We start from the raw sequence: 21,235 nt of genomic DNA, 5'->3' as shown, positions 1-21,235 counted from the left end.
TGCATGTGTGGGTTAATCTAGGGGTAAGGCCAAGAGTTTCCTTAGCGTGAATCCATGTTCGATATACTGTACCAGTGTCCGGCGTATCAGTACGTGAACAAGAGATCCGTTTACGCACCATAAAGGTGTTAGGCTAAGGGTGGAATGCTTCTCTAGCACAGAGGCACCAGGTGATGAACCCTAGTCAATCATGCTAGATAACACTCCGGGTTCCTAAAATAGGACGTGTGTGCAGGTGAGATGCAAGGGTTTAGATGCAAGTGATGAAGTGTGTGCAATAAGTTCGCGCAATCTATGATGCCTTCAGGTTTTGTTAGATTAAGTTCGAGTAAAATGTGATGAGAAAATAAAGCATACAAACTAATCTAACAAGTATATAAGAGATAGAGTTTTTATGAGCCAGTTAAATTAAATTCAAATGAGTTATCCTTTGAAGTTTTGATGAAGTTAGGTGTTCCCCAGCAGAGTCGCCAAACTGTGGGACCAAATCCCGCGAGAGGGGTGGGGCGCAAGCCGCCACGCTCTCTCTTGGTCTCTCGTACCCACGCGAATGGCGTGTGCATTTTAATTATTGATTTTAATTCATCTTTTATGTGAACTTGGGATCACTAAGGCAATCCGAATTCCACACAAAAGAGACTGACAGAGTCGCCACCTAGATGTGGGATCTAGGACCCATAATTAACCAGAAATCTAGACTCGTTACCTGGTTACAAGAATGGAAGGTATGGGGAATTATCCACCACATGCACCATTCCTGCCCGATAATCAGTCTTCAATTCCAAAAGTTAACTCTTTTAAATTTATTTTAAATGGCTCATTCAACTCTCTGTTAAGGTGCGAACTAAGTGACATGCATCCTATGATCTAATTTCAATGTAAATCCTAAGTGTGTACCTTGATTTCTTAATTTGTTTGAATTCAATCTAAGTGAGAGTTCTCCTAAAATTCTAATTTCATGGAAAAATCCTAAGTGATTTAATTAAGCATTTACAAGAAAATTAATATACAAAACCCCACAATTTGTTGTGGAGCCAACTCGCGGTTGGTATGCCATCAAGCATCCAAGCTGCCTACATACCCAAGCCTCACTGGGATCAGAGTCGACGTAGTTCGGTGCACCTAAGCTAAGCCACTTATGCCTAACTCAACTAAGACACCGACCTAGACTGGATTGACTGTTCCAACAGTTTTAAGAGAAATTATTTAATTCAAGTTGAGGGTTTTATTATCTTAAGATTTCATCTAAGATGCTACATGATCATATCTAAATGCAAGTTGTTCCTTAGACTAATGCAGGTTAACCTACATCCTAAGTCACTAGGCTCGTCCTAGGGAAATATTGGGTGACTAGTGTAACTAGACCTATGGCACGGTTGCTATCCATAGCAAACGCACGTGATGAGGCTGGACTCCTAACTCTAGGACTCCCTAAAACCTAGGACACGACCTGACGCAAGTGTTCCTAAATTGGGCTCTAATGGTTCTTATGACGGAAACCATAATCCAATGGTCCCGAAAGACACGAGATGAATCGATTTAAGTTCTTGAAGTTAGTGAATTTCAGATTTCAAGGATTTTCGGTTTTTGAACATTTTAGGAATACCAAAGGTTCTACGGTTCACGAATTTCGGCCTAGAATGGCATCCACGGAACGGAATCGTGGGCTCTTTCCTTACGCAATTTAATACTTAGGTTATAGCACCTTATTGCCTGGCATATCTCAGGATTTCCGTGGACAGTAACCTCGGAGCCAATAACATGCTATAGCTTAAATATTCAAATTGTCAAAGATCGATTGCAATTGGGATACGATTATGGATGCACTGGCCATTTTACCAGGGAAATCTAAAGATCCTAAGATTTCTGTTTCAATGGATTAAGGAGTGAACATGTGACAAAAATTCAAGGTTTTTTAGAAACTTTATGATGATTTTTAATTAATTTCAATTTTTCAATGGATTTTATCAATTTTCAAACCATATGAGTGATTTTACAAGTGAAATTATTGCAAAAAAATTTGAAACGAATTGAAATTCCTACAGCAACAAGATGTGATGGAATGTAGCTTATTGGAAGAAATTTACAGATTTTTACATTAAGCTCCTATTTAATTTTGATTTAACAATAATGAGACCAGATTGCAAAAATAACACAGAAACTACTAGAAATAGAAATCTAAATTCATTGAAATTTCTACAGTAGTAAGATATGAGTAAAAATTGCATGCTGTGAGGTTTTCATAAATTTTAGAGACTATTTACTAGAAATTTCGGATTTGTTAATTTTAAGACCAGATTATGAACTTACACTAAATCCCTTAAGAATCGAGATCAAAACCAGTTGAAAATTTTACAGCAGTAAGAAATATGGAATATAAGACTACTGTAAAAATATTGAGAATTTTAACTGTGATCTGATGTCAGTAAAAAATCTCCCAAAATCGGATAATATTTAAAGAAAGCATCAAATAATATACCAAACAAAATCCAAAAATTCTTAAACATTTATGGTAGAATGTATCAGCATCATATTATTTTCTCACGAAATATCATTAATTTTGGAATCTGTTTAGTATATATTTTATTTTTCTTCGTCAAAAAAGATATTTTTGAAGAGTTTTCTATTTTTAAAACACGATTTTCGAGAAAATTACGAGTTCGGGAAATGTCCTTTAATCTTGTTCTGATATGATGAACACAAGAAAAATTGAAAATTCTAAAAAATAGATCATCCTGAGATAGCTATTTTTTCGAATTTTGTAATATCTCAGCCATTATTTTAAATGAAATTCCACTCTTCACTCAAATTTTTGAAACCCTTTGATTGATTGTCCAATCCGATCCGATGGTTATTTTACTCTATTTAAATAGATCATTGTATTAAATTTCGAGACGAATCGGAATTGAAACCCTCATGCAGATCATGATTTTTAGCACACACATATAATTTGGAATTAAATATAATTAAATGCTAAAAATCATGCAAATATATATAAAAATGCCAAATAATCCTGGAAAAATCTGAGAATAGTGTACCTACCTGTGGTGGAGATCCCTGCCGAATCCAAGAGTCGAAAAATCCGAGAAATCCCGCCGACGCTCGATCTGCTCCGCTTTCTCTTTCTTTCTTATTTATTATATTTTTCTTTTTTACTGAGAGAGAGATAAAGAGAGAGCTTAAAATGAGAGATATACGGAGAGATAGAGAGAGATATAGAGATAGAGAGGGTTCAAGAGAGATATAGAGATAGAGAGGGTTCAAGAGAGATAGAGAGAGTTCGAGGGATAGAGTTATAGTGAGAGAGAGAGAGAGTTACAGAGAGACCGAGGGATAGAGATATAGTGAGAGAGAGATTTACAGATAGAGAGTGAGAGAGAGATACAGACACAGAGAGAGTGATAAGGGGATTGAGAAAGGGTGAGCAAGAGAGATGGAATGTGAGAAACCGAGGGAGGGATCGTGAGGGAGTGTGAGATGGCTGATTTGTGTAGAAAAAAGAAAAAAAAGAAAAAAACAAACAAAAAACAGATACTCTGTTTTTCGTTCTCTCCTGTTAGAGGGAACGTGGGTGAGAGAGATGGGGAACACAGAGGGAGAGAGGGATATGGATGCACCAAGGGAGATAGGGGGATAGTGAAAACTTAAAAAACAGAGGATGGGAGGAGGAGGAATGAGAAGCCGAGAGTCGGCTGACAACGTATAAACTATGCTCTGTTTTTTTCGTTTCTTCTCTTCTTTTTTTCTTTCTTTTTTTTTTTGCTTTGTCTGCTGCAAAGGGAAGGTTGCGGCTAGGTGAGGGAGATGCAGAGATGGTGGAAGAACAGCGAAGGCAGAGAGTGGTGGGATCCCAGAGAGAGCACCGAGGGAGGGAGAAGAAAACCAATGGAGAGAGCTGCTGTCTTTTTCCTTTTTCTTTTTTTTCTTTTTTCCTTTATAACAGATCTGTCGTGGGAAAGTTGCCGATTTTTTTCTTTCATGAATTATATTCCACTTCCTTAAAACAGATTCTTTCCTCATCCTTTCTTTCTTTTTTTCTTTCATTGTGCTATATTCGTCTCGATCTGAAAATAGAATTGCTTAAAAAAAAATTATTTTTCTCACGTCTGCTCAAAAACCTCTTTTCTAAAGATGAGATTCCAATATTAGGTTTCTTTTTTTTATAAAATCACTCCAGTGAGACCCCCCAAAATCGCATGCAAGAAAGAAAAGGTCGGTGGGAAAGGTCTATCAAATGGGTGGTGCGGATCATCCCCATTGTTTGGTCTATTCACAGGTTTCAATAAATTAATATTTGGCTCACAAATTGAACTCCCTGAGACGATCCTAATTGCTCATTAGATGGGTTAAAACATAAATGGGTTTAATTGTAAATTGGTCACGCCCTTAATCTTTTCTATAGGATAATCTGAACTTATTCATTTGAATGAGCTAGGGCATAAACGAGTTACTCCCTCCTAAACCAATTCAATGGGCTGATCCGAGCCGCTCAAATAACCGGCTAGCAAGTGATTGGCTTGGATCACTCATAATGTGAGCCCCCTAAGTCACTCCCATTGGATGATCTAAATTGTCCAATTTGACGAGCCACAACTTTAAATTTTAACTTTTCACAATAATGGGCCCATACCAGATTGGCAAAAATACGCTATGCCCACCACGGAAATTGATCTTATTCATTGGATCCAAATAAATTCAAAACCCATATTCTTTGTTAATATCAATGTAAGACACAATACGGGATCTCACTTTAATAAGAAATGCTCAATGCGGGCCCAACAAATGGGTCCAAATTCTCTCTCGCTCAGGTTTTTGTAAATAACCCTCCTCAACACTTGGCGAAAAAATGCGAAACATGGCGGAAATGATTGAAAAGATCGAGAAAGCATAAGGGACGGACACGGGAATGGAAAACACCGAAAAAGACCGATAGCAAAACACTAACTTCTTTGTTGATTAAAGCGGAGCAAAAATGGGGTGTCTACAGATGCCCCTCTTTGGTAGAGATGACGTAGTCATTGAATACCAAAGCAAAAGTGACGGAACCATTTTGCGTAGCTTTAATCGACAAAGGATTCCCTAGACACAATGCAACCTAACATAATGCAAGACCCTAGATGAAATCCTAGAATTTGGACATATATCACAATCATTTACTCTAAACACTACGAGATGACAGTTTAGAATAACGGAGAATCGGATTTACTCTCGGTGCAAAAAAATCTTGCAATCCAGAACAAAAGATGATTATGATGCGGCGCCGTTTTCGAACGGGCAATGAAGGAATGGGATACCATCTTCAAACAGATTTTCGGAGGGAAAGGAATACCGTTTTTGAACGGTTTCAGAGGAAATGAGACGCCATTTTCAAATGGTCTTAGAGAGAATAACAGATGACTTTCGAAAGATTTTTAATGAAAATGAAGCATCATTTTTTAATGGGCTCAGACATATTTATATGGATTCAAAGGACCCGGGATATCATGTCGAATGGATTCAACAAGAATGAGGAACCATATTTGTATGGATCCCAAAGAGGAATAAGAGACTATTTTCGAATAGATTGAGGAAGGATGAGATACCGCATTTGTACGGTGCTCAAAAGAGAGCAAGAGATCATTTTCGAATGGACCTGGATAGAATGAATCAACATATTTATATGAATTCCAAGGAAATGGGACATCACATTTGTATGATGCTCAAAGAAAATTAAGGAATCATTTTTGAATGAACTCAGAGAGAATGAAATACCGTATTTTACGGTTTCCAAGGAGACGAGACATCATATTTGTATGATGTTCAAAGAGAATAAAAGACCATAGTTGTATGGACTCGGAGAGAATGAAATAACGTATTTATACGGACCTCATGGAAACGAGTCATCATATTTATATGATGCTCAAAGATAGCTCAGAGATAATGGAATATCGTATTTATACGAATTCCAAGAAAATGAGACATCATATTCGTATGATGTTCAAAGAGAAAATACCATTTTCAAATGGACTCAGAGAGAATGAAATGACGTATTTATACGGATTTCAAGGAAATGAGACACCATATTCATATGATGCTCAAAGATAACTCAAGGACAATGGAATATCGTATTTATACGAATTCCAAGGAATGAGACATCAATGGGCTGATCCGAGCCGCTCAAATAACCGGCTAGCAAGTGATTGGCTTGGATCACTCATAATGTGAGCCCCCTAAGTCACTCCCATTGGATGATCTAAATTGTCCAATTTGATGAGCCATAACTTTAAATTTTAACTTTTCACAATAATGGGCCCATACCAGATTGGCAAAAATACGCTACGCCCACCACGGAAATTGATCTTATTCAATGGATCCAAATAAATTCAAAACCTATATTCTTTGTTAATATCAATGTAAGACACAATACGGGATCTCACTTTAATAAGAAATGCTCAATGCGGGCCAAGCAAATGGGTCCAAATTCTCTCTCGCTTAGGTTTTTGTAAATAACCCTCCTCAACACTTGGCGGAAAAATGCGAAACATGGCGGAAATGATTGAAAAGATCGATAAAGCATAAGGGACGGACACGGGAATGGAAAACACCGAAAAAGACCGATAGCAAAACACTAACTTCTTTATTGATTAAAGCGGAGGAAAAATGGGGTGTCTACACGTTGCGAAAAAAAGGCATCCATTTTGGTTGATGATGCTTCCTTTGACACACTTAGCATTAAACATGCGAGGCCTCTTCGACTTTCAGAGAACAGAAGCCCAAGGTTTCCAAAAACTTTGGCAAAGCACATCATGTGCATTCTCCCACCTTGGTGTTAGCTTGGGGCTCTACCAAAATATCATGGGAAGATGCAATTTTGGATATCATAAGAACCAATGGGGACTGTCAAGCTTACAATGCTCTTCAACATGATCTGGATGGCTTCTTTGGCATATGAATCTAAGCGTGCAAAGTCATCCTAAAAACCACTTGAAGATGAAGAAATACCTTTAAAATCCAAAGTAGAAGCTCTTGCACGGGTTGTAATGTAATCGCCTTCCAAATACATCAAGCGAGTTTAGTGATTGTTCCTCTAAAAACAAACAATCACAGGAAGGAGTTACCTCAACTGTTGCTTGAACAAAAATGTCACTAATGATGAAACTGGAATGAACCTTATCAGACTTGGATTTCTCTAGTTCACGCAGAGAAGCTTAGAAGCCCAAGGAAAGATGTGGAAACAAAGCAATCCCATAACGACATGATGGAAAACCAGATAGGTTCACCTAGGAATGAATCAGCCCAAGGTAATACATATGTTGCAGCTGCTGATATGAAAAAAATCATAAGAAAAATGCATGTTACTAAGGATACTGGAAGAAAATCATACCATAGTTTCAAAGGTTCTTTAACCACCACTTGGTTTCAAAGGCAACCCATGGCTGATAAGCTCATGATAATATACAGAAAAAGGGCTGTTCTTATACACGGTTTCTCAAAAAACCATATGATATAGAATCTCAAGTGAATTTTGCATCAGATTCAAAGAAACTGTATGCCCACATTTGAAAAGATGGGAATAGTGCATTTAGTCTCTGTTGATGAAAAGAACCAAGAATTTGGGAGAGGCTCAGCACAAGCTGTGACCTAAAAAGAAGGGGTTGGTATTTCAAGGTCTGCAACAAAAAGGCACAGCTGCTACCCTGAGAAATGAAAAGAATGATAAAAATCACAACGCACTTGGTTTTCAAGTTTCTTTCACTAAATGACACCACCAGGCTCTCCAAAGAGTAACAATCCTAAACTTCTAATTTTGTGCATCTCGCTTGCAATAAACTCCCATTACTTCAGCTGAGAAGCACAAAATTTCTCCTCTGATATAGCTAACTCGAGCTTGAAGATTTCATAGAGATTAGAATTAAATTGTGAGCCATCAAATTCCATGACCCGAAATGAAATGAAATCAGTAAGGCATTGTGAGGAAACCCTAAATGCAAGTTGCACATGCATGCCTAACCCAAGTACAATGAAAACACGAATTTGTCACACAAAGCATGTACAAACACAGCTTTGCTTCCATGCACAGATTTTACAGATTTTACATTAGGAAGAAAAGGCTGCATTGATAGCACTTCAAGCATGTAAGCTAATGATTCCATCATTTGCAACACATTGTGAGGAAGTTATATTGGCTATCAATCAGATGGCATGCTCGTAAATGGAGGCAATATAAACATTCAACCATGAGCTTAGAAATGTTCAATTGTCCCCTACAAACTTTACCTCAGAACTTCTAAAGGACAAATGAAAACCTTGCGGTTTCAATAATCATTTTTTATAATTCTACCAAGAAAGAATACATTGCATCTTATGTTCTTCCCGTGAACTCAAATGCGAAGCCTAGGGATATGACACCACCAAAAAGGAACAGTATGTGTGGAAACTGATGACATGAATATGAGTTTTGTCGCATGATTTGATTCTCAAGCAGAACTAGATCGTAAAACTAGATGCTGAAATTGTCCATTAAGCACTTCATGATGCTAATGAAGCTGCTTCTGAAGAGAGATTTTGGGTCGGCTCTATCCGTGATGATTCTGCTTCTGCGGAGCTTGGGGCCTTGCTGGGGCAAGTGTTCACCAAAGGAAGATCACAATGCATTCAAAAAGTATGCTTCAGAAGCTTGCTACATTCCAAATGAATCCTGCACTCCCGGGGACATATTTTGCCAATGCTTTTGAAGTTAGAAAACTGGTACAGTCCAAAGAATGTTGTAAAGGGACTTGCAGTTCTTAGGCTTCTGCCCTCGATGGTGTCATGGAGTCTATCAAAAAATAAAATAAAATTTGCCAAGTATGGACGGTCAAGCTTAAGTAAATTTAAAGATCTTAAGTAATAATCCTGATGGTGGTCTATTTGGTACACTACATAAAGATTTCGATAGCTGTGCTGGATCCGCCACGGGTGAAATCGACGACGAGCTCAATGTAACTAATGAAGCATCCTAAAACATCATTACTTACAGCATAATATCTTCAAGAGACTTCCTGATCTTGAAAGACGGGAAAGGCTTGGTGCCATCAAAGGAGGGATCAAAATCAAGAATGCATCCGCATATCCATTGAAAAGCGAATTTCCCGAATCAAGCTGGTTTCCGTGGTAACACCACTCCGGTATATATACCTCCAGGATCATCTCTTGATCTTTAGATTTTCTTTAATCATCCTGAAATAAAACAAGAAAGAGAAAATATGAAATCAGTATAACAACCCACCATATTAAATTAATCCAAATTTATAAATCCAAATAGCACAGTCGCCCAAAAAAGGGGCCGGAGGACTCTCCTGCCGAAAAAGCAGCTCAGTTCACCCCTGAGGACTCCCCTGCCGAAAAATTTCGTAGTTCGCCCCTGAGGACTCCCCTGCCAATGTGGTATGAAACCCATGGAAAAAAGGAAAAATCTGCACAATTCGCCCAGAGGACTCCCCTGCCGATGTGGTATGGCGCTGTGGTATGGCACCCATGGAAACAGGAAAAATCAGCGCAGTTCGCCCAGAGGACTACCCTACCGATGTGATATGGCACCCATTAAAAAGGAAAAATCAGCACAGTTCACCCAGAGGATTCCCCTGCCGATGTGGTATGGCACCCATGGAAAAAGAAAAAATCAGCGCAGTTCGGCCAGAGGACTCCCCTGCCGATGTGGTATGGCACCCAAGGAAAAAGGAAAAATCAGGGCAGTTCGCCCAGAGGACTCCCCTGCCCATGTGGTATGGCACGCATAGAAAAAGAAAAAATCAGCGCAGTTCGCCCAGAGGACTCCCCTGCCGATGTGATATGGCACCCATGGAAAAAGAAAAAATCAGCGTAGTTCGTCGATGTGATATGGCACCCATGGTAAAGGAAAAATCAGCACAGTTCGCCCCAAAGGACTCCCTACCGATGTGGTATGGCACCCATGGAAAAAAGGAAACATCAGCGCAATTCGCCCAGGGGACTCCCCTGCCGGTATGGTATGACACCCGTAGAAAAAGGAAAAATCAGTGCAGTTCGCCCAGATGACTCCTCTGCCGATGTGGTTTAGTACTCATGGAAAAAGAAAAAATCAGTGCAGTTCGCCTAGAGGACTCCCCTGCCGATGTGATATGGCACCCATGGAAAAGGAGGAATCAGCGCAGTTCGCCCCATAGGACTCCCTTGCCGATGTGGTATGGCACTCGTGGAAAAGAAAAAGAGGACTCCCCAGCCAGTAAGGTATGGCACCCATGGAAAAGAAAAAATCAGCGCAGTTTGCCCCAGAGGACTCTCCTGCTGATGCGATATGACACCCGTGGAAACAAAGCGCAGCTTGCCCCAGAGGACTCCCCTGCCGATGCGAGATGGTACCTTTCGAAAGGCCTCACAAAGTCATGATAAAAGACCACTTGCAAATTTGCCTGCTTTGCAACTTAAAAATCCCCTGTAAAGTTGCTTAATTGGAAAAATGAGGTCTCAGCTCCTCCAAAAGATGAGGACGTGGGAGGAATGCTCTATTCGCCCCGCACAAAAAAAGGGAGAGTGATAAAATGATATAATATATATTACATTCATTTTAGGGATTCATAACCAATCTCTAAAGCCTGCAAGCAAGGTTTCTCAATATGGGTCTGGTTTCCCAACAGACACCGTTTTAGCCAAGGGTTAGTGAAGTTTCCTTCATACCCTAATCAATGCAAGGGTGACTCATTACATCCAAACAATCCCGTCAATATCAAACCGAATAACCAAGGTTGGATGGGCACTGAAAAGCTTAAAACAAGCGGGAAGGCTGATGGGTTAGCAATTTTGATGAACAGAACATTGGCCTTAGAACCAACTGTACCAAAAGTACTGTGGTATTGAAACTTGATGGGAGCTGAGAGAAACAGTAATAGTACATGCTCTGCTACCATAGTTGGGAGGAATCAATAGTTCAATGCAACCTTCAAGACAGTGTTTACCAAGATGCTCAAATGGCCAGTGTTGAAGTTACTGATATGAAGGTAATGTATTTGGTGTGTGGAAGGTGACGTGTTTGTTGCAACGGAAAGGAGTGGGGCCTTTAGTGAAAGAACCACATTACATCATTCTCTAGCACAGTATTTACAGACTGAAGAGCAATGCCCCTATCACTGTTTCGACTACTGAAAACAGGAACGTCAGTCTCCAAAGAAAAAAATTGTGCTACAGCACAACCATGCGAAATAAATGATGTTCAAGTCTTTGAAGACAGTACTGCATTTAAAATACTTGAAACAAATACTAAAAACACCTTTGGAAGTGGGAATCAATGGGCAGGTAAACTCCACCAAAAAGGTTGATATGCTTCTACTCGCTGCACATCCTAATAGAGTTGTAGCTCAGGAAGCCATTGAGGTTGAAATTCATTTGTAGTGCTAATGAAAACTCAACGGATTCCAGGCAATTGAACCCAAAGAAGTCACATTCAGAGACTTGTTTTGCTGATAGTGAGGCAGAAGTGGGTGCTGAAAATAAGACAGAGAAAAGAAAACGCGGTGAGCTTCCTGTTCTCCAAGCAACTAAAGTTTAAAAGCCTGAGATGAAGAAAATCATCAAAGAGTTAACCAGAGTAAAACATTCAAATAAAAAAGCAAACATGGATAATACCGCAGCAAAGAAGAAAAGTCGGAAAATCAGACAAGTCTAGCCGTAAAAATAAAAAAATCAGTCTCTCTTGTTGATAAATTATTTCAGTTCATAAGTGTATCAATCAGAGCCTTGTTGATAATGGTGGTGGTGATGATGATGAACCCTTGTTCTTCAAGAGAAATTAGCACTTTAAAAAAGAAAGCATAGAAAGGAAAACTCTCACTCGCCGATTAAATTAGTTGTTTCTTGCAAGAGATTATTACCTTCAAAAAGAAAGCTTGGAAAGGAGAATCCTTCTGTTGAACAAGGTTGCTTGATGTTGCAATCTAAGAATGTCAAAGATTTGCGCTCCTTCCTGAATAAATTGGTTGTCACTAGCAAGGGGTTAGCACCATCAAAAGGAACACTTGGAAAGGAAAACTCTTTTGTTGAACAAGGTGATTTGAACTTGCAATGTAAGCATTTACATATACGTAATGATCTGAGGTTAGACTCTTGGAAGTCAGGAAAGAATCAGCAAAAAAAATAATAATATTGGAATGTATATCGAGGGAGAACCGATGATGGCGGTCTCAATAAGAAGGATGCCTCTTCAGAGAAGGCCTCGAGAATCTCATTCAAAGTTGGACATACATGGAGATTTTGATTATGATTTGGAAGACTAGGACTACATTGGTCCTCCGGCATGTCAAGAGCTTTAAGAGCATCCAAGTTGCATGCAGAGATGTGATCAAATACAACGGAACCATGGAACCGTTAATGTTAAAACAACAACAGAAAAAGAGTAAAGATGGGATCAGATCTCAGATACAATGGAGCCCTTAATGTTGTAACAGCAACATATAAAGACCAAGATGCAGAGAAAACTTAAGATCAAGCATTCCCTCAAACAAAAAATTACACCCGCAGTGGTCAAACCAGTGGGGAGTTGTGTCAAACATATCGCGAGCAAAGATAGTTCCCAACGAAATCTTTGAAACTTCCATGTGCTGGTTTGTACTTGGAAAAGAGTTAAAAAAATAAAAAATAAAAAATAAAAAAAAGATCTGTGAAGACATGAACGCAGCAGAAAAGGCTCCAGAATTTACTCCTTCAAGTAGTAGAGTTCTTGCAGTGCAATCATGAAGATGAGGGAAAACATCCCACAAATCCATACATATGTCATCTTTTCCAGAGGAGAGAACAAAAAAACTAAACATGGGAAAAGGAGTAACTTGCGGGAGTCCATGAAGCCCATGCTGATGAGGGGAAGGCAAAGCTTTTCTTTCCTCTCTCACTCTGCGTCTCCTTGCCGTTAGGCTGTTTACATAAAAAAAACAAAAAAAAGAGCCCCCAATCTTTATATACAAGAACAGGGAGAAAATTATCAATCCTTATGTGAGTCTTATCCAATTACATGAGTCTTTCGTATTTAACTTCCCTTCCCTATGAAACAAGGATTATCATATGATCTGTGCATACTTATCTCCTTTCCCGAATGAATTCTTAAGAGAGTATCACACGCCTCTTACGACCCCTGATTTTCATCCAATTATATTTCATGATATAATCCTTCCATGCTTATCATATCTCCATTACCCTAGTGAAACTACGATTCTGCATGTATTCAGATGGCCCACTTCATAGGAACAAGTGTAAAATAATGCCCTCATCAAAGCATCCGATGAAAAAAAAGAATGTCAGCATTTGTTCTGGAATAGTGGCCCCACCTTAAGCATAGCCTTTGGTGATGGTAAGGCCTACTCGGTGCATAGTAGGTGGGACCTATTCTATCAAAATAAGAGTATAATGGCTGGCCCTACCAAATCAAATCAGAAGACTCCTTTTAAAATCTCTTCCAGGGACTTTCTAAACGGAGAAAGATGATAAAGATGACGTTTCTCCAAAGGAAAAAAATGATGAAAGTTTGAGAAGATGAAATTTCCTCCGAGAAGATCTGTAAACAAAAATCAAATCTTTCTGGAGGATAAAATAATTAAAAATTTGTACTTAGATAGGGAACATCTTCATGGATAATCAGAGGTATTTTCTTTTTCTTCAAGAAATGTAATTAACGGCTAAGTGGAAAGTGTACGATCCCCACCAAAATTAATAAAACCTCTTCTCGCAAGAGGGAAATTTGATACCAATACATTTTATGTGTGTGATGCTCTTTTTCATGCATGTGAAATTTGTTGCGAACAGACAGAAATCACAGAACCTTTAATTAAATCCGCACTCCTAACTTTATCCACAATTCAACTTAAAGACTTAGCCCGATTTTAAGCAAAATGGAGAAAGAGGGTCACTGTGTGATGCTGTTCATTCTACCAAAATAGTTAAAAAAACAGGTGGAAGAAAAGAGGGAGCTAAGTCAGCATTCAAAAGGAGAGGGATTTGGCCCCACATTCCCCTGGGTGGTATTTAGTTATTTTTTAGGTAGAGGGCCCAAGGTATCATGTCCATTTATTGTTCTATTTTAATTATTTCAAGTCTAAGTGATGTGATTTAGAGTAGTAATACACCTTAATACCTTTATCTTTTCTTTATTTAGATTTTATTTAATATTTTAATTCATATTTTATTAGTCCTAGACGTGGTAGGATGTCCACATCAACCTATGGCTCACTTTACTTGCCTATTAATTAACCATGACCCACCACTATAAACCCATTCTCAAACTCACATAAAAGGTCTTATAACCAAGGTTGCCAGGGCGGGAATTGAAAGCGGGATTCGAAAGCGGGAATCGAAGGCTCTTGGGATGGTTGGAAGCGGGAATCGTGGGTTTGCCAGAGAGTCAACGGAGATTCGCTGGGGATTCGCCGGGAGTCGCTGGGGAGTTGGGATTCGCTGGGGATTCGCAGGGAATCGCCTGGGAATCGGGGTTCCTATAAAGTGGGAATCGGGGTTTCCATAAATTGGGAATCGGAATTCCCAAAATTGGGAATCGAGGTTCCGACGGAATCGATTCGGGATTCCCCAGAATCAGGGAATCGAATCGAATCACGATTCCGATTTGCGATTCGGGGAATCGTGAATCCCCACCCTCAGGTACGAATCCTGCTTCCCTGCTTATAACCCTATTAGCCTCCCTACCATGACCCACGTCTTAAACCTCCAACCCCTTTCTTATATCCTATTCGCTAACCCCCCTATGGCCCACTACTTAACCCCTTAAGCCCCTCTTCTTATTTTCTATAGGCCAGCCTCCTTATGGCCCAACACTTATCCATACCGCTCTCTTTAAAAACCAACACCCTTCTATAAACCCTAATTTTGAACCGACGAGAAAGAAAACGCACACTTGCATAGAGTGCCTCCCTCTTTATTGCCCTTTTTTTCTTTGTTTCCTCCTCTCCTCTTTCTATCCCTATCGGCCTTGTGCAACTGCCTCTTCTCTTTCTCTTCTTACCTTCTCTCTCTCTCTCGCTTTCTCTCTTTCTCCTCTTCCTCTTGGACATTACTTCCAGCGAACGATTAAGGCATGAAGACCGACATGTCACTCTAAGGTACAGATCACATTCACTTTATTTTCAATAAACTAACCCCATATTCTCTACCCCTTGAACCTTTCTCATCTTTTTCTTGCATTCCCCTCCCAAATCCTATTACTTTTCCCATCACCTTGCCTTGAGTCATTGCCTATTACAGTATTACCACACCCTAGCCACCCTTAGGTATTATTTGAGCCATATATTGGATTATTTCATATTCATTTTAAAAAAATAGATTATTTCATATATCTGAATCTTATCATACATTATTTCCATATTTCCGATCGCTAGTTGTTTTGTTTATGGATTTGATGTACAGAACCCGCATGGGGCTGAATTATTTACTATTTGATGAAAGAAGTTCAAAGGCTCTGCTTTCCTACAATACCTAGTTGGAATTAGATTTTATATGATGTTTCACGTATTTTTGAATATATAATTTGCTGCCATATTAAATTAGAACACCTTATTCGTGCACCTAAATTCTCAAAAATCAACCTGCGGACCCCAAGGTTTGCACCAATTTGGTATCAGAACTCGGAGCTCAAACACTTGTAGGGTCCCTTCAATTAAAGACACCTAGGTGTTCGATAATGACCGATAGACTCTTCCTCAGTTCTAGCCTTGGGTAGTTCGTCTCTCGCCCTCAAATTGTTGGGTAAAGTCCTGATGGAGTCTCTCTTAGTTATATGCATTGGACTCTAAAATTCTCCTTTAGAGTCTAGGTTCATTATAATTGTCTTTTATGGATCCTTGGATAATATTTGAGTTTCTTAGGGCTACCCTATATCTTAGCGTCTACTTCAGATCAGTTAGGTGTCAACTTCCTAGTCTTAGCCCATCTATTTTCTTTTAATGCGTCTTAGTACACCCCACCATTCTGTAGGGTTATCTTGCACATCGATCACACATGTACAAACTATGACTAATATGGCCAATGCACCACATCAAGGGCAAGAACGAGCCCAGTCCCGAGAGGCCTAGAGACATCGTACTCAAGCTACGTTGGACCATCACTCGGAAATCTTAGCCGAGATCAGAGTTGCCTTGAATCGCATTAGCAAACGCATTAGGCTTGGGATTATCGGAAATGTCGTGGTCCCTTGGAATGCACACCCTGCCTAGCTAAGCAAGGCAAGGCGAGGCAAGGTGAGGCGAGGCAAAAGGGCATTGACTGAGACTCAACTAGTTCAGTTATTAGAGATTACGTGCCTAGTCATTTGAGCTCCACTTTTCCTCCTAATAACATTGCTAACAGACCACATGTGGGTGAGAAGTTGGATCATGGACTTCTACGACCCAAATTGCATAGTACGACTACCTTCAAATGTTCCAACAGTAATGAATGGGGTCATAGATCATCTGATTGTCCACATAGCACATATTTTATGGAGTAAAATAGGATTATGCTTTAATCCAGCCGCACATACCACTCTCGAGCATATGGACAGATATAAGTGATCAATTATAGCTTAGGGCATTTGCTGAAATGCTTAGCTAGAGAGGACCATCATGAATAGAACGAGTTTACATAATTTGGTTCGTTCTTTTGAGACCATTCGTGGCCATCTCCTTCCACACCTTCTAGATCATACACATGTGCTCTATACTGGGAAGTGCATCACTAAGGCCGACGCCTTCGTCCACTACATCAACGAGGTAAATCGAGAGATGTTAGAGAGTTTGCGACCAAGTATTGAGAGGAACGAGGCTTCCATTGATCACTGTCATAGAGATCACTTCTATAGCATGGAGGATCTAGAGATGGTGTTCCTTCGAAGTGTATCGGTTTGTGATTGGAGCATATCATCATGATCATGTGAAACAACCAATTACTCCAAAAGCTTAAGCTGTTGTAGATGGTGTTATTTATTCTTTTATACTTTAACACTCCCCTCCATGTGGCCCCCTCTTTTCTAGGGTTGGACTACACGTGGCACATAAAGAGGTTGGAATCAAGGTTGGAATGCAGGAGGACTTTTCCAAACTTTTCCAAACTTTTTCCAAACTTTTTCCTGAAAATTCTTTTCCAAACTTTTTCCTGAAAATTCTTGCAGCAGGACCCTGGTTGGATTGCAGGAATCAAGGTTGGAATTGGCACCCCATTCCAATTCTGCAGGGCATTTGGTTTAAAAACCTGAACAAAAAAACAGGGCGGCAAAAATGACATTGAGGGGGAATTAAATGGGGGAATGCTTGGAATATGTTTCCTGTCCCAAGAGGTTATACTTTGTATTTAAATATTTCGAATTAAATTTTTTATTCTATTTTTTTCATTTCATTTTCGGGCAAATTAGGATAGGAATCAAAATATGATGCTAATTTTGATTCCTCATTCCAATCATCCAAACGCTCCCTAAGGACGTGTTCGGCAAGGCAAAAAAAATCATGTGAATCTCATTCCGTCCACAGAGTTGATTTCCTTCTTTTCTCTTTTTTTTCTGGTGACAAAATAATGGAATTTTTTGGAGCGAGTCAGAACCACTTCGAAGATTCTCATTGATCTGTTTCCACCTGATTTTTCGGGAGAGAATGGGAAGTGTTACTGAACACGCCCGAGGAACCCCTCTTGGTAAAATTATCCAAACGCAAATGACTCTTAGAAGGGGATTCCTTCTCTTCTTTACATCTGTTCTTTACATCTTATGTGATGAAGCGTTATCTTCTCAGTTATTTAAGGTAGCAGAGTTGGAGAAGATAAAACCAATTTAATTCTCAAGAAGTGGCCCAAAAATCTTACTTCTCAGGTTCGCATACTACAATTTTTCTTTTGGCAAGTCTCCTTAAAAACAGGTGTGGAGTTGAAATAAATTCTCACTTGAAATTAATCTCGAGGTCAATCAAGATGACTGATGAGGGTGGGATTTGATCACCCAAGATCGCTACACGTGGCACAAGATCGAGAAATATCCGAAGGTGGCAAGAAAATTTGTGTTCCATCGGTTCATAGGAGATTTCGCAAGAGACAAATCTCAATATTGTCACCACGTGAGAGACTCCACCATACCCTAACGAACAAAAGCTCCGCCGTATCCCAGAAATCTTGCTATAACTGTACACGATTGTTAGAGTTAGTGCCTTAAAAGCCAGTACATTGTCATTTAAGTATTTATAGAGGTTTCATTTCATGACATATATTGGCTATTATCTAATTGAATAAGTGTGATGTGCTTATTATTTGACACATATTCATCCCTAGGTAGCAATGTAGGAATACTATGCTCAAGGATTCATAGATCCTAAGGAGCAAGAAGATATGGCATCTCGGTTCCTTGTAGACCTTAAAAGTTCCTGGTTATGGTCAAGATTGGACATCTCCTCATGTACACAACCAGCACCAGTCTTGCATACACGCACCAGTCGTGAATTGGCTTATCTTAGTCACTTGGGTAGTGGACCCTAAGCAAGAAGAGTGGGCGTGTCGTTAGGATCGTGCTCTTAATATGATCACATTATAATAGTCGGTGGACAAGAGTTAACAAGGTTATTCTACCAGACAGGACCCTTTACATGTCCTTTTACTTTAGGGGTCATATTGGCCTATGGGCTCGTTCTAGATTCTTAGCCTATCTAATAGTGGTACTTCTATGGATCACCTCAGGGTATTACTGGAACCTAGGATAAACCCACGAGGCTAATAAGGATACCCAACATGGAATTCTCCGTCCCTAATTGTGGGGATATCACCTACAGTTTTGGTTAGAGAAATAGGCCTATAAAATAGCCTAGCCAGGCGGATTTGATAAATAGTTTATCAATTTTTTCCTAAAATGCTTGCATATTTTTGAAATGATTTCTCAAATGCATTTGCGGGCCCAAAGTGCTTGACTAGAAGGTATACCATGAGTGGGCCTAGGGGGTAGTATATGTCCACCCCCCATAGGACCCAACTCAGTAGATGTGGGAAGGAGAAGGGACTTGTACATATTAGTTGTGATTAGGGGTATGATGATTTGATGGTCATCTACATGGTTACGTCTCGATGGAGGCCACTAATCCAATACAATTGTACTCTTAACTGCGGAACTTGTACATATTAGTTGTGATTAGGGGTATGATGATTTGATGGTCATCTACATGGTTACGTCTCGATGGAGGCCACTAATCCAATACAATTGTACTCTTAACTGCGGAGCAAGATCGCAGTGGGGCCCATCATTGGGTTTTGTAAGGTTGACCTTCGGAACCCTGCTACGACCCAACTCACAACTCGAATGACCCATTATATCCTTTTGGATCTGGGTCCCGCATTTACTAGAATGCACGGACGGATTGGATATGTTGCATTTGATGCAAGGGAAAAAATATACTTGGTTTTTAGTGTATACACTACTAGGACATGTATGGCAAATTATTTTCGTTAAATCTTAACTAAAAGGTTAATTGAGAATTTTAGAAAATATAGGATGGAGCTTTTATCCCATTGGATGGAAAGTAATTTTGTAATTTAATAAATATTTGTTTTATTCAAATTACGAAAGAAAAAGGAAATAAATAATAAAACATTTTGGCTTAAATGGGGTGGACCCCACTAGCTAAAAACATCCACATCCCAATTGCTTTTATTTTGTTTCGAAAATTGAGAATAGATCTTGAATAATGTCTCTTTAGCGATAAAATAGGAAAAGTGGAGATTGAATTGGGAGATAAAGAGAGAAGGAGATAAAATAGGAATTTGATTGAGAATCAATTCAAATCTAATACTATATCATCTGCAAATAACATACACCACGTCACCTCATCCTGAATACCCTTCGTAAGCTCATCCATAACTAGTGTAAGGCTTAGAGCTGATCCTTGTTACAGTCCTATTGTAATTGGAAATTCAGTCGACGTGCCATCTGTAGTTCTCGCACTAGTTACTGCTCCATCGTACATTTCCTTAATCACATCAACATATTTAGTAGGCATCTTTTTCCTCTCAAGGACCCACCACATAACACTCTTGAGAACCTTATAATACGCTTTCTCCAAATCAATGAAAACCATATGAAGGTCCTTTTTATTTTCTCTAAATCTCTCCATTAACCACCTAATCAAGAAGATAGCTTCCATAGTCGATTGTCTGGTCATGAAGCCAAACTGATTCTCTAAAATCTTAGTCTCTTTTCTTACTCTATGCTCAATTGCCCTCTCCCAAAGCTTCATGGTGTGATTCATTAGCTTAATTTCCCGATAATAGATGAACCAGCGTTGCAATTGCTAAATTATTCTTTACATTTGGAGGTCCATAAGAATGCCTCAGGTTATGTCATTGGGGGGGTGTGCTCATGCAAGAGGGGTACATGACTTCTTATGAGAGCCGCAAGCTCAATGGCACAAAACAAAGATATAAGTGCAAGAAAAGGAGATGATCGTGATAGTGCATTGCTTGCGAGTTTGGAGACACTACCTTCTTGGCTCCAAGTTTAGTGTGAAGAGTGACAATGTGGGCACAAGTTATTTTCAAACACAAAGGAAGTTATCTCCTAAATAAGCTCGCTGGCAAGACTCTCTAGCAAACTTTTACATGGTGCTCGAGTACAAGACGGGAAAAACAACCAAGTGGCAGACGCACTAAGTCAAAAAGCCGAGTTAGCCACCTTGAGACTGGAAGAGCAAGCCGCAGTGAGCCGATTGAAGAGAGACCTGCACGACTATGTCTGCAAAGGACTTGAGCAGGATCCATTTGCCCCCAAACCCTGATGCAAGTTCTGAAGGAAGGAAAGACATGGCGGTTTTGGATCAGAGAGGGCCTCTCGGTCACCAAAAAGAGTCAATTGTACATCTCATGATCGGGGATCTATGGAAAGTGCTTCTCAATGAGTGCCACAATAAACTATGGGCAGAGCACCCTAGAATGCACTGCATTCTCACCTTGTTCGAACATGGCTATTACTAGCCCACATGCCAACAAGATAATATGAAAATGGATAAATAATTGGGACTTCTAGAACCATTTCTAGTGTCGAAGGGACCCTGAGACACTCTAATGACTCTATTGTGAATTTTTCCAAGGTGGGGGAGTTTGGCTCTATCTTGGTGGTAGTGGACAAATTTTGTAAGTATGAGTCTTTCATCCCAATATGCCTATACTATGCCTATACTACGGTGCAAAAGAGGCATCCAGACTATTCTTCCGTCAGGGAGAGTGCCCCAAGACATTGTTAGTGACATAG

At 39.6% G+C, this 21,235-nt stretch overlaps 1 long non-coding RNA gene across 1 annotated transcript; it reads right to left on the bottom strand.

Moving 5' to 3' along the window:
* Positions 1 to 11,422: 11,422 nt before the first annotated feature.
* LOC143849805 (uncharacterized) lies at positions 11,423 to 12,859 on the bottom strand. Its single transcript, XR_013235878.1, has 3 exons — positions 12,690 to 12,859; positions 11,865 to 11,956; positions 11,423 to 11,477 (listed from the first exon to the last, which is right to left on the bottom strand). It is a non-coding gene; the product is annotated as an uncharacterized LOC143849805 (long non-coding RNA).
* Positions 12,860 to 21,235: the final 8,376 nt, after the last annotated feature.

The sequence above is a fragment of the Tasmannia lanceolata genome, unplaced genomic scaffold (genome assembly GCF_043159265.1).
Source record: "Tasmannia lanceolata isolate RefF3 unplaced genomic scaffold, GAP_Taslan_0.1 ptg000018l, whole genome shotgun sequence".
NCBI classification, from domain to species: Eukaryota; Viridiplantae; Streptophyta; class Magnoliopsida; order Canellales; family Winteraceae; genus Tasmannia; species Tasmannia lanceolata.
Note: the sequence above shows the minus strand (reverse complement) of the source record. Positions and strands in the feature narration are given on the sequence as shown.